Consider the following 14,108-nt stretch of genomic DNA (forward strand, 5'->3'; position numbering starts at 1 on the left):
GGGAAGGGGAGCTATGCTCGTGGGGTCCCGTCTTCATTTCTCATTTTATCTAAACAATTTTTAAATTCATGTATTGTTTTTGCACACACCACTTTCTCATCTAACTTGTTCCAACTGTCTATTACTCTGTGTGGAAAGCTGTTCTTTTTCAAATCTCTTCTATAGCTGTCTTTTTTTATTTTCTTTCCGTGTCCTCTTGTATTTCTGCCATCCCATTTTATCAGATTCTCTCTATCAGTAATTTCTATGCCTTTCATGATTCTGTAAATAGCTATCAAATCTCCTCTCTCTCTTCTTTGCTCTAGTGTCTGTAGTTCAAGTTTTTCTAGTCTCTCTTCATATGATAATTTTGAGAGTGTTGGTGCCAGTTTTGTAATTGCTCTTTGTATTCTTTCAAGTTTTTTTATACATTTTTTTGTACTTGGTGACCATATTGTTGCTGCATATTCTAATCTTGGTCTTATCAGGGTGATTAGGATTTTCCTCACCATTTCTTCATCCAGGTATGTAAATGCCACTTTGATTGTTCTTATTAAATTATAAGTTTCTCCAAAAATCTTATTTATATGTTTCTCAGGTGACATATTATTCATAACAATGACTCCCAGGTCCTTCTCATTTTCTACTTTTTTTATTCCTTCTTCTCCCAAATTATATGATCCTGTTATTCTGTTTTTGCTTTTTCCAAATTCCATTATACTACACTTTTTTGTATTGAACTCCATCTCCCACTTCCTACTCCATTCCTGTACTTTATTTAGATCTCTCTGTAGTGATTCACAATCTTCTTCAGTTTTCACTCTTTTCAGTAGTTTTGCATCGTCTGCAAAGAAGCTCATATAGCTTTCAATTCCTTCATCCATATCATTAATATATATAGCAAACATTATTGGGGCCAGGACTGTTCCCTGCGGGACACCGCTTATTACTTCATTCCATTTTGAGTGCTTGTTTCTTATCACTACTCTCATTTTTCTTTCTTGCAAAAAGTCTTCCATCCAATTTAGTAATTTACCTTGTATTCCTCCTTCAGATTCTAGTTTCTTAAGCAACTTCTTATGTGGTACTTTGTCAAAAGCTTTTTTTAGGTCTAGAAATGCACAATCAGCCCATCCATCTCTTTCTTGTATTATATCTATTAGCCTTGAATAGAAACATATTAAATTGGTGACGCATGATCGTCCTTGTCTGAATCCAAATTGCCTTGGATTTAGTACGTTGTTTTTTTCCAAGTATTTTACCCATCTATTTTTGATCATTCTTTCACAAATTTTTGCTATTGTACTTGTTAGAGAGACTGGTCTATAGTTGGTAGGTTCTTCTTTATTTCCTCCTTTATATATAGGTACTATATTTGCTTTTTTCCAATCTTCTGGAACTTTTCCTTCTTTCAAGGAACTGTTTAGTATGCTATGTATTTTGTCTGCCAGTTCATTCCTGCATTCTTTCAGAATCCAGTTTGCTATTTCATCTGGTCCATGTGATTTTCTGACATCAAGATTACTCAAGTGTTTCATTATTTCATTCTTTGATACTTCTATTTTTTCTATAGGGGGGACTTTCTCTTTCCATTCAATCTCTTCAGGTTGTATGTTCTCCCTTGTAAACACTGATTTAAAATGTTTGTTCATAATTTCCGCCATTTCCATTTCCTCAGTGTATTCAACTCCCCCTTGTCTTAATTTCTCCAAGTCCTGTTTGTTTTTCAGTTTATTGTTTACAAATCTGTAGAATAGTTTTGGTTGATCTTTACATTTTTCTATGACATCTTTTTCATATTTTCTCTTCCTCTCTGCACGTTTGTACATATTCATTTCTATAACTGGTATATATTTTCCATTTTTCAGGTTTTCTGTCTTTTTTCCATCTGGTCCAGGCTTTGTCTCTTTTGTCTTTTAACTCCCTACAACTTTTGTTGTACCAGCATTTTACATATTCTTTTTCTTGTTTTTGTCTTGGGACATACTTTTCCACTCTTTTGTAAATTTTTGTCAAAATATTCCATTTCTTTTCCACTGATGTTTCTTCTTTGTATATTTCTTCCCAGTTTTCTTGTTGAAAGAATTCTCTTATTTTATCAAAGTTTGTTTTTTCATACATCATTCTTCCTTTTCTATATTGTTCATTTCTTTTCATATATTTTTTTTTTTCATTAAGTTACAGTTAAATCAATATGTGGTCACTTTTACCTATTGGTGTTTTATATTCAATCTTGTCCACTATTCTAGGTTCAGATGTAATTAATAAGTCTAGTCTCGATGGTTCTTCTTCATTTCTATACCTAGTGTTCTCCTGTATCCATTGTGTCTTTGTGTGGTCAATAATCATCTCAAGTAGAGCGTTTCCCCATGAGTCGTCTCCACCCTTTACTGTCATTTCTTCCCAGCAGATTTCTTTGCAATTAAAGTCGCCCATCATAACTATTCTTCCTCCATCTTCCATTATTTTATTTAATGTTATCTTTGTGTCCTCTAACATACTTTTATGTTCACTCTCCTCCCATGAGGCTGTTTTTGGAGGCACATAATTTATCACAAATTTTCTGCTCTTCTTATCTCTGTCTTCCACTTCTATCATAATCATCTCTACTGTATTCTTTCCATATATGACACCTTTCACGTTTATATCCTTCTTAGTCAGGAACATAACTCCACCCCCTTGCTTTTTCTCTCTGTTTCTAATCCAATAATTGTATGCATCATGTCCTACACTGTTGGGTGGTAGTGGGCCTTTTAATTTTGTTTCTACAATTCCCATTATGTCCGGTTCTTTTTCCTTCAAATAATCATTCAGCTCATTCAATCCTGTTATTAATCCATCTATATTTGTGTAAGACACTTAGTTTTCTGCCACTTCCATTGTGTTCTCTGTTTCCCTTATGTTTTTCTTTTGTATGTCGAACTTCCTTAGTTTCATGTTCACTACTCTCCAATAGAATCTCTCTTTCTCTGACTCCGTTCTGTTCTCGTTTTTTGCCTTAGCTTCCAGTCTTTTCTGCTTTTCTTCCTCTCTTTCCTCTTTATTCATATCTCTTTATATCCATATCTTTTTGTATTGTTCACTTGTTGCTAGTTTCCCTGTTTTGGATAAGATATTCTCTGCCGTTGTTTGTGACTTGAATTTAATCTTAATTGGTCTGGTCTTGTCTGTGCTATACTTTCCGAGTCTAAATTTCTCTTCGATTTGTTTCATAATTTCTGGTTCATCTTCCTGAACTGATTCTAGTAATTGGCTTACTTTTTCATTTTCCTCTTTGATTCTTGTGGTTCTATCTGTGTTGTGTTTCTCTTCCATTCCTAATATAATTATACATTTCTTCTTGTCTGCTAAATCTCTTACTATATTCTCCTTTTGTCTCATCACTTTAATAACTGAGTCTTCAGTATGTTCTTTCAATTGCTGTTTGACTATGTCAGTGAATGAAACCTTATTTCCTTCTTGGGTTTTCTTCCAATTTTTAGTTTCTTTAGCTATTGTCTCTCTGTTTTCTTTACTATTCTTCTTCAATTCCTCATTCTCCACCTTTACTTCTCTTAACTGTCTTTTTAGGTCTTCTATTTCATCAGTTAAGTTTTTATTCGCCTTTTCTAGTTCTTCCAATCTTTCAACCCTTTGTAAAATGGTGTTCATATGACCTAACCTACTCTCCAAGTCCTCGATCACCTTATCAACCTTCTTCTCTAGTCTTGTCAGTCGGGGGGGGGGTTTGTGTCCCCCCCACTCTCTTTAAATCCCTTGAAAATATTCTCATCACTTTCTACTGTATTGTTCCTATCTATACTTCTAATCTTTACATTCTTATTAGACATTTCGTCTTCCTCAAGCTCTTCTTCCGGTCTCTTGTTTACTTTTCGGCGGTCTGTTAGGGCCAAGTCCTCTACTTCCTCATTACCTTCCATTTCCCCAGCAATCCCTCCCCTTCTCCTCTTTCCTTACTTTCCCACTACCCCACGAGCAATTTCCCCCCACCCTGTAAATACAAAAAGGCACTTCTCTTTGCGTTGGGATCCACAATCTGCACTTTTCTTCAGAACGTTCTTCAAGCCGTCCGTTCGTTGAAAGTGTGTGTGTATTTACCTAGTTGTACCTAGTTGTATTTTACGGGAAGGGGAGCTATGCTCGTGGGGTCCCGTCTTCATATCTCATTTTATCTAAACTATTTTTAAATTCATGTATTGTTTTTGCACACACCACTTTCTCATCTAACTTGTTCCAACTGTCTATTGCTCTGTGAGGAAAGCTGTTCTTTTTCAAATCTCTTCTATAGCTGTCTTTTTTTATTTTCTTTCCGTGTCCTCTTGTATTTCTGTCATCCCATTTTATCAGATTCTCTCTATCAGTAATTTCTATGCCTTTCATGATTCTGTAAATAGCTATCAAATCTCCTCTCTCTCTTCTTTGCTCTAGTGTCTGTAGTTTAAGTTTTTGTAGTCTCTCTTCATATGATAGTTTTGAGAGTGTTGGTGCCAGTTTTGTAATTGCTCCTTGTATCCTTTCAAGTTTTTTTATACATTTTTTTGTACTTGGTGACCATATCGTTGCTGCATATTCCAATCTTGGTCTTATCAGGGTGATTAGGATTTTCCTCACCATTTCTTCATCCAGGTATGTAAATGCCACTTTGATTGTTCTTATTAAATTATAAGTTTCTCCAAAAATCTTATTTATATGTTTCTCAGGTGACATATTATTCATAACAATGACTCCCAGGTCCTTCTCATTTTCTACTTTTTTTATTCCTTCTTCTCCCAAATTATATGATCCTGCTATTCTGTTTTTGCTTTTTCCAAATTCCATTATACTACACTTTTTTGTATTGAACTCCATCTCCCACTTCCTACTCCATTCTTGTACTTTATTTAGATCCCTCTGTAGTGATTCACAATCTTCTTCAGTTTTCACTCTTTTCAGTAGTTTTGCATCATCTGCAAAGAAGCTCATATAGCTTTCAATTCCTTCATCCATATCATTAATATATATAGCAAACATTATTGGGGCCAGAACTGTTCCCTGCGGGACACCGCTTATTACTTCATTCCATTTTGAGTGCTGATCTCTTATCACTACTCTCATTTTTCTTTCTTGCAAAAAGTCTTCCATCCAATTTAGCAATTTACCTTGTATTCCTCCTTCATATTCTAATTTCTTAAGCAACTTCTTATGTGGTACTTTGTCAAAAGCTTTTTTTAGGTCTAGAAATGCACAATCAGCCCATCCATCTCTTTCTTGTATTATATCTATTAGCCTTGAATAGAAACATATTAAATTGGTGACGCATGACCGTCCTTGTCTGAATCCAAATTGCCTTGGATTTAGTACGTTGTTTTTTTCCAAGTATTTTACCCATCTACTTTTGATAATTCTTTCACAAATTTTTGCTATTGTACTTGTTAGAGAGACTGGTCTATAATTGGTAGGTTCTTCTTTATTTCCTCCTTTATATATAGGTACTATATTTGCTTTTTTCCAATCTTCTGGAACTTTTCCTTCTTTTAAGGAACTGCTTATTATGCTATGTATTTTGTCTGCCAGTTCATTCCTGCATTCTTTCAGAATCCAGTTTGCTATTTCATCTGGCCCATGCGATTTTCTGACATCAAAATTACCCAAGTGTGTCAATATTTCATTCTTTGTTACTTCTATTTCTTCCATAGGGGGGACTTTTTCTTTCCACTCAATCTCTTCAGGTTGTATATTTTCCCTTGTAAACACTGATTTAAAATGTTTGTTCATAATTTCTGCCATTTCCATTTCCTCAGTGTATTCAACTCCTCCTTGTCTCAATTTCTCCAAGTCCTGTTTGTTTTTCAGTTTATTGTTTACAAATCTGTAGAATAGTTTTGGTTGATCTTTACACTTTTCTATAACATCTTTTTCATATTTTCTTTTTTTCTCTCTGCACTTTTGTACATATTCATTTCTATAACCAGTATATATTTTCCATTTTTCAGGTCTTCTGTCTTTTTTCCATCTGGTCCAGGCTTTGTCTCTTTTGTCTTTTAACTCCCTACAACTTTTGTTGTACCAGCATTTTACATATTCTTTTTCTTGTTTTTGTCTTGGGACATACTTTTCCACTCCTTTTTTGTAAATTTTTGTCAAAATATTCCATTTCTCTTCCACTGATGTTTCTTCTTTGTATATTTCTTCCCAGTTTTCTTGTTGGAAGAATTCTCTTATTTTATCAAAGTTTGTTTTTTCATACATCATTCTTCCTTTTCTATATTGTTCATTTCTTTTCATATATTTTTCTTCATTAAGTTCCAGTTCAATCAATATGTGGTCACTTTTACCTATTGGTGTTTTATATTCAATCTTGTCCACTATTCTAGGTTCAGATGTAATTATTAAGTCTAGCCTCGATGGTTCTTCTTCATTTCTATACCTAGTGTTCTCTTGTATCCATTGTGTCATTGAATGGTCAGTAATCATCTCAAGTAGAGCATTTCCCCATGAGTCATCACCACTCTTTGCTGTCATTTCTTCCCAGCAGATTTCTTTGCAATTAAAGTCGCCCATCATAACTATTCTTCCTCCGTCTTCCATTATTTTAGTTAATGCTATCTTTGTGTCCTCTAACATACTTTTATATTCACTCTCCTCCCATGAGGCTGTTTTCGGAGGCACATAATTGATCACAAATTTTCTGCTCTTCTTATCTCTGTCTTCCACTTCTATCATAATCATCTCTACTGTATTCTTTCCATATATGACACCTTTCACGTTTATATCCTTCTTAGTCAGGAACATAACTCCACCCCCTTGCTTTTTCTCTCTGTTTCTAATCCAATAATTGTATGCATCATGTCCTACACTGTTGGGTGGTAGTGGGCATTTTAATTTTGTTTCTACAATTCCCATTATGTCCGGTTCTTTTTCTTTCAAATAATCATTCAGCTCATTCAATCCTGTTATTAATCCATCTATATTTGTGTAAGACACTCTTAGTTTTCTGCCACTTCCATTGTGTTCTCTGTTTCCCTTATGTTTTTCTTTTGTATGTCGAACTTCCTTAGTTTCATGTTCACTACTCTCCAATAGAATCTCTCTTTCTCTGACTCCGTTCTGTTCTCGTTTTTTGTCTTAGCTTCCAGTCTTTTCTGCTTTTCTTCCTCTCTTTCCTCTTTATTCATTTCTCTTTTTATCCATATCTTTTTGTGTTGTTCACTTGTTGCTAGTTTCCCTGTTTTGGATAAGATATTCTCTGCCGTTGTTTGTGACTTGAATTTAATCTTAATTGGTCTGGTCTTGTCTGTGCTATACTTTCCGAGTCTAAATTTCTCTTCGATTTGTTTCATAATTCCTGGTTCATCTTCCTGAACTGATTCTAGTAATTGGCTTACTTTTTCATTTTCCTCTTTGATTCTTGTGGTTCTATCTGTGTTGTGTTTCTCTTCCATTCCTAATATAATTATACATTTCTTCTTGTCTGCTAAATCCCTTACTATATTCTCCTTTTGTCTCATCACTTTAATAACTGAGTCTTCAGTATGTTCTTTCAATTGCTGTTTGACTATGTCAGTGAATGAAATCTTATTTCCTTCTTGGGTTTGCTTCCAATTTTTACTTTCTTTAGCTATTGTTTCTCTGTTTTCTTTACTATTCTTCTTCAATTCCTCATTCTCCCCCTTTACCTCTCTTAACTGTCTTTTTAGTTCTTCTATTTCATCAGTTAAGTTTTTATTCGCCTTTTCCAGTTCTTCCAATCTTTCAACCCTTTTTAAAATGGTGTTCATATGACCTAACCTACTCTCCAAGTCCTCGATCACCTTATCAACCTTCATCTCTAGTCTTGTCAGTCGGGGGGGGTTTGAGTCCCCCCCACTCTCTTTAAATCCCTTGAAAATATTCTCATCACTTTCTGCTATATTGCTCCTATCTATACCTCTAATCTTCACATTCCTATTAGACATGTTATCATCCAACTCGTCTTGGGGTCTTTTGTCTACCCGGCGGCCCGTCAGGGCCATTTCCTCCACCTCCTCATTACCTTCCATTTCCCCAGTAATCCCTCCCCCTCTCCTCTTTCCTTACTTTCCCACTACCTCACGAGCAATTCCCCCCCCCCCCTGCAAATACAAAAAGGCACTTCTCTTTGCGTTGGTATCCACAATCTGCACTTTTCTTCAGAGCGTTCGTCAAGCCGTCCGTTCGTTGAAAGTGTGTGTGTGTGTGTATTTACCTAGTTTACCTAGTTGTATTTTACGGGAAGGGGAGCTATGCTCGTGGGGTCCCGTCTTCATATCTCATTTTATCTAAACTATTTTTAAATTCATGTATTGTTTTTGCACACACCACTTTCTCATCTAACTTGTTCCAACTGTCTATTGCTCTGTGAGGAAAGCTGTTCTTTTTCAAATCTCTTCTATAGCTGTCTTTTTTTATTTTCTTTCCGTGTCCTCTTGTATTTCTGTCATCCCATTTTATCAGATTCTCTCTATCAGTAATTTCTATGCCTTTCATGATTCTGTAAATAGCTATCAAATCTCCTCTCTCTCTTCTTTGCTCTAGTGTCTGTAGTTTAAGTTTTTGTAGTCTCTCTTCATATGATAGTTTTGAGAGTGTTGGTGCCAGTTTTGTAATTGCTCTTTGTATTCTTTCAAGTTTTTTTATACATTTTTTTGTACTTGGTGACCATATCGTTGCTGCATATTCCAATCTTGGTCTTATCAGGGTGATTAGGATTTTCCTCACCATTTCTTCATCCAGGTATGTAAATGCCACTTTGATTGTTCTTATTAAATTATAAGTTTCTCCAAAAATCTTATTTATATGTTTCTCAGGTGACATATTATTCATAACAATGACTCCCAGGTCCTTCTCATTTTCTACTTTTTTTATTCCTTCTTCTCCCAAATTATATGATCCTGTTATTCTGTTTTTGCTTTTTCCAAATTCCATTATACTACACTTTTTTGTATTGAACTCCATCTCCCACTTCCTACTCCATTCCTGTACTTTATTTAGATCTCTCTGTAGTGATTCACAATCTTCTTCAGTTTTCACTCTTTTCAGTAATTTTGCATCATCTGCAAAGAAGCTCATATAGCTTTCAATTCCTTCATCCATATCATTAATATATATAGCAAACATTATTGGGGCCAGAACTGTTCCCTGCGGGACACCGCTTATTACTTCATTCCATTTTGAGTGCTGATCTCTTATCACTACTCTCATTTTTCTTTCTTGCAAAAAGTCTTCCATCCAATTTAGCAATTTACCTTGTATTCCTCCTTCATATTCTAGTTTCTTAAGCAACTTCTTATGTGGTACTTTGTCAAAAGCTTTTTTTAGGTCTAGAAATGCACAATCAGCCCATCCATCTCTTTCTTGTATTATATCTATTAGCCTTGAATAGAAACATAATAAATTGGTGACGCATGACCGTCCTTGTCTGAATCCAAATTGCCTTGGATTTAGTACGTTGTTTTTTTCCAAGTATTTTACCCATCTACTTTTGATAATTCTTTCACAAATTTTTGCTATTGTACTTGTTAGAGAGACTGGTCTATAATTGGTAGGTTCTTCTTTATTTCCTCCTTTATATATAGGTACTATATTTGCTTTTTTCCAATCTTCTGGAACTTTTCCTTCTTTTAAGGAACTGCTTATTATGCTATGTATTTTGTCTGCCAGTTCATTCCTGCATTCTTTCAGAATCCAGTTTGCTATTTCATCTGGCCCATGCGATTTTCTGACATCAAAATTACCCAAGTGTGTCAATATTTCATTCTTTGTTACTTCTATTTCTTCCATAGGGGGGACTTTTTCTTTCCACTCAATCTCTTCAGGTTGTATATTTTCCCTTGTAAACACTGATTTAAAATGTTTGTTCATAATTTCTGCCATTTCCATTTCCTCAGTGTATTCAACTCCTCCTTGTCTCAATTTCTCCAAGTCTTGTTTGTTTTTCAGTTTATTGTTTACAAATCTGTAGAATAGTTTTGGTTGATCTTTACACTTTTCTATAACATCTTTTTCATATTTTCTTTTTTTCTCTCTGCACTTTTGTACATATTCATTTCTATAACCAGTATATATTTTCCATTTTTCAGGTCTTCTGTCTTTTTTCCATCTGGTCCAGGCTTTGTCTCTTTTGTCTTTTAACTCCCTACAACTTTTGTTGTACCAGCATTTTACATATTCTTTTTCTTGTTTTTGTCTTGGGACATACTTTTCCACTCCTTTTTTGTAAATTTTTGTCAAAATATTCCATTTCTCTTCCACTGATGTTTCTTCTTTGTATATTTCTTCCCAGTTTTCTTGTTGGAAGAATTCTCTTATTTTATCAAAGTTTGTTTTTTCATACATCATTCTTCCTTTTCTATATTGTTCATTTCTTTTCATATATTTTTCTTCATTAAGTTCCAGTTCAATCAATATGTGGTCACTTTTACCTATTGGTGTTTTATATTCAATCTTGTCCACTATTCTAGGTTCAGATGTAATTATTAAGTCTAGCCTCGATGGTTCTTCTTCATTTCTATACCTAGTGTTCTCTTGTATCCATTGTGTCATTGAATGGTCAGTAATCATCTCAAGTAGAGCATTTCCCCATGAGTCATCACCACTCTTTGCTGTCATTTCTTCCCAGCAGATTTCTTTGCAATTAAAGTCGCCCATCATAACTATTCTTCCTCCGTCTTCCATTATTTTAGTTAATGCTATCTTTGTGTCCTCTAACATACTTTTATATTCACTCTCCTCCCATGAGGCTGTTTTCGGAGGCACATAATTGATCACAAATTTTCTGCTCTTCTTATCTCTGTCTTCCACTTCTATCATAATCATCTCTACTGTATTCTTTCCATATATGACACCTTTCACGTTTATATCCTTCTTAGTCAGGAACATAACTCCACCCCCTTGCTTTTTCTCTCTGTTTCTAATCCAATAATTGTATGCATCATGTCCTACACTGTTGGGTGGTAGTGGGCCTTTTAATTTTGTTTCTACAATTCCCATTATGTCCGGTTCTTTTTCTTTCAAATAATCATTCAGCTCATTCAATCCTGTTATTAATCCATCTATATTTGTGTAAGACACTCTTAGTTTTCTGCCACTTCCATTGTGTTCTCTGTTTCCCTTATGTTTTTCTTTTGTATGTCGAACTTCCTTAGTTTCATGTTCACTACTCTCCAATAGAATCTCTCTTTCTCTGACTCCGTTCTGTTCTCGTTTTTTGTCTTAGCTTCCAGTCTTTTCTGCTTTTCTTCCTCTCTTTCCTCTTTATTCATTTCTCTTTTTATCCATATCTTTTTGTGTTGTTCACTTGTTGCTAGTTTCCCTGTTTTGGATAAGATATTCTCTGCCGTTGTTTGTGACTTGAATTTAATCTTAATTGGTCTGGTCTTGTCTGTGCTATACTTTCCGAGTCTAAATTTCTCTTCGATTTGTTTCATAATTCCTGGTTCATCTTCCTGAACTGATTCTAGTAATTGGCTTACTTTTTCATTTTCCTCTTTGATTCTTGTGGTTCTATCTGTGTTGTGTTTCTCTTCCATTCCTAATATAATTATACATTTCTTCTTGTCTGCTAAATCCCTTACTATATTCTCCTTTTGTCTCATCACTTTAATAACTGAGTCTTCAGTATGTTCTTTCAATTGCTGTTTGACTATGTCAGTGAATGAAATCTTATTTCCTTCTTGGGTTTGCTTCCAATTTTTACTTTCTTTAGCTATTGTTTCTCTGTTTTCTTTACTATTCTTCTTCAATTCCTCATTCTCCCCCTTTACCTCTCTTAACTGTCTTTTTAGTTCTTCTATTTCATCAGTTAAGTTTTTATTCGCCTTTTCCAGTTCTTCCAATCTTTCAACACTTTTTAAAATGGTGTTCATATGACCTAACCTACTCTCCAAGTCCTCGATCACCTTATCAACCTTCATCTCTAGTCTTGTCAGTCGGTTTGAGTCCCCCCCACTCTCTTTAAATCCCTTGAAAATATTCTCATCACTTTCTGCTATATTGCTCCTATCTATACCTCTAATCTTCACATTCCTATTAGACATGTTATCATCCAACTCGTCTTGGGGTCTTTTGTCTACCCGGCGGCCCGTCAGGGCCATTTCCTCCACCTCCTCATTACCTTCCATTTCCCCAGTAATCCCTCCCCCTCTCCTCTTTCCTTACTTTCCCACTACCTCACGAGCAATTCCCCCCCCCCTGCAAATACAAAAAGGCACTTCTCTTTGCGTTGGTATCCACAATCTGCACTTTTCTTCAGAGCGTTCGTCAAGCCGTCCGTTCGTTGAAAGTGTGTGTGTGTGTGTGTGTGTGTGTGTGTATGTATATATATATATATATATATATATATATATATATATATATATATATATATATATATGTCTTCATATCTCATTTTATCTAAACTATGTATTGTTTTTGCACACACTACTTTCTCATCTAACTTGTTCCAACTATCTATTATTCTGTGAGGAAAGCTATTTTTTTTCACATCTCTTCTATAGCTGTCTTTCTTGATTTTCTTTCCGTGTCCTCTTGTATTTCTATCATCCCATTTTATCAGATTCTCTCTATCAATAATTTCTATGCCTTTCATGATTCTGTAAATAGCTATCAAATCTCCTCTCTATCTTCTTTGCTCTAGTGTCTGTAGTTCAAGTTTTGCTAGTCTCTCTTCATATGATAGTTTTGAGAGTGTTGGTGCCAATTTTGTAATTGCTCTTTGTATTCTTTCAAGTTTTTTTTTATACATTTTTTTGTACTTCATCCATATCATTAATATATATAGCAAACATTATTGGGGCCAGAACTGTTTCTTGTGGAACACCGCTTATTACGTCATCCCATTTTGAGTGTTTCTCTCTTATCACTACTCTCATTTTTCTTTCTTGCAAAAAGTCTTCCATCCAATTAAGCAGTTTGCCCTGTATTCCTCCTTCAGTTTCTAATTTCTTAAGCAACTTCTTATGTGGTACTTTGTCAAAAGCTTTTTTTAGGTCTAGAAATGCACAATCAGCCCATCCATCTCTTTCTTGTATTATATCTATTAGCCTTGAGTAGAAACACTTTAAATTGGTGACGCATGATCGTCCTTGTCTGAATCCAAATTGCCTTGGATTTAGCACGCTGTTTTTTTTTTTGTTTTTTTTCTCTAAATATTTTACCCATCTACTTTTGATAATTCTTTCACAAATTTTTGCTATTGTACTTGTTAGAGAGACTGGTCTATAGTTGGTAGGGTCCTCTTTATTTCCTCCTTTATATATAGGTACTATATTTGATTTTTTTCCCAATCTTCTGGAACTTTTCCTTCTTTCAAGGAACTATTTATTATGCTATGTATTTGTCTGCAAGTTCATTTCTGCATTCTTTCAAAATCCAGTTTGCTATTTCATCTGGTCCATGCGATTTTCTAACATCAAGATTACTCAAATGTTTCATTATTTCATTTTTTGTTATTTCTATTTCTTTCATAGGTGGGGACTTTCTCCTTCCATTCGATCTCTTCAGGTTGTATGTTCTCCCTTGTAAACACTGATTTAAAATGCCTGTTCATAATTTCCGCCGCTTCTGTTTCCTCTGTGTATTCAACTCCTCCTTGTCTTAATTTCTCCAAATCTTGTTTGTTTTTCAGTTTGTTGTTTACAAAACTGTAGTATAGTTTTGGTGGATCTTTACATTTTTCTATGACATCTTTTTCATATTTTCTCTTCTCCTCTCTGCACGCTTGTACATATTCATTTCTATAACAAGTATATATTTTTTTCAGGTCTTTTGTTTTTTTCCATTTGGTCCAAACTTTGTCTCTTTTGTGTTTTAACTCTCTACAACTTTTGTTGTACCAGCACTTTACATATTCTTGTTCTTTTTTTTTTTTTTTGTCTTGGGACATACTTTTCCACTCCTCTTTTTTTTTTTTTTTTTTTTTTTTTTTTTTTTTTGTCAAAATATTCCATTTCTCTTCTACTGTTGTATCTTCTTTGTGTATTCTTTCCCAGTTTTCATTTGAAAGAATTCTCTTATTTTATAAAAAATTGTTTTTTCATACATCAATCTTCCTTTTCTATATTGTTCATTTCTTTTCGTGTATTTTTTCTCATTTAGTTCTAGTTCTATCAATATGTGGTCACTTATACTTATTG

This window comes from Oratosquilla oratoria, chromosome 9 (assembly GCF_046742065.1).
Source record: "Oratosquilla oratoria isolate Oo_2021 chromosome 9, ASM4674206v1, whole genome shotgun sequence".
NCBI lineage: Eukaryota > Metazoa > Arthropoda > Malacostraca > Stomatopoda > Squillidae > Oratosquilla > Oratosquilla oratoria.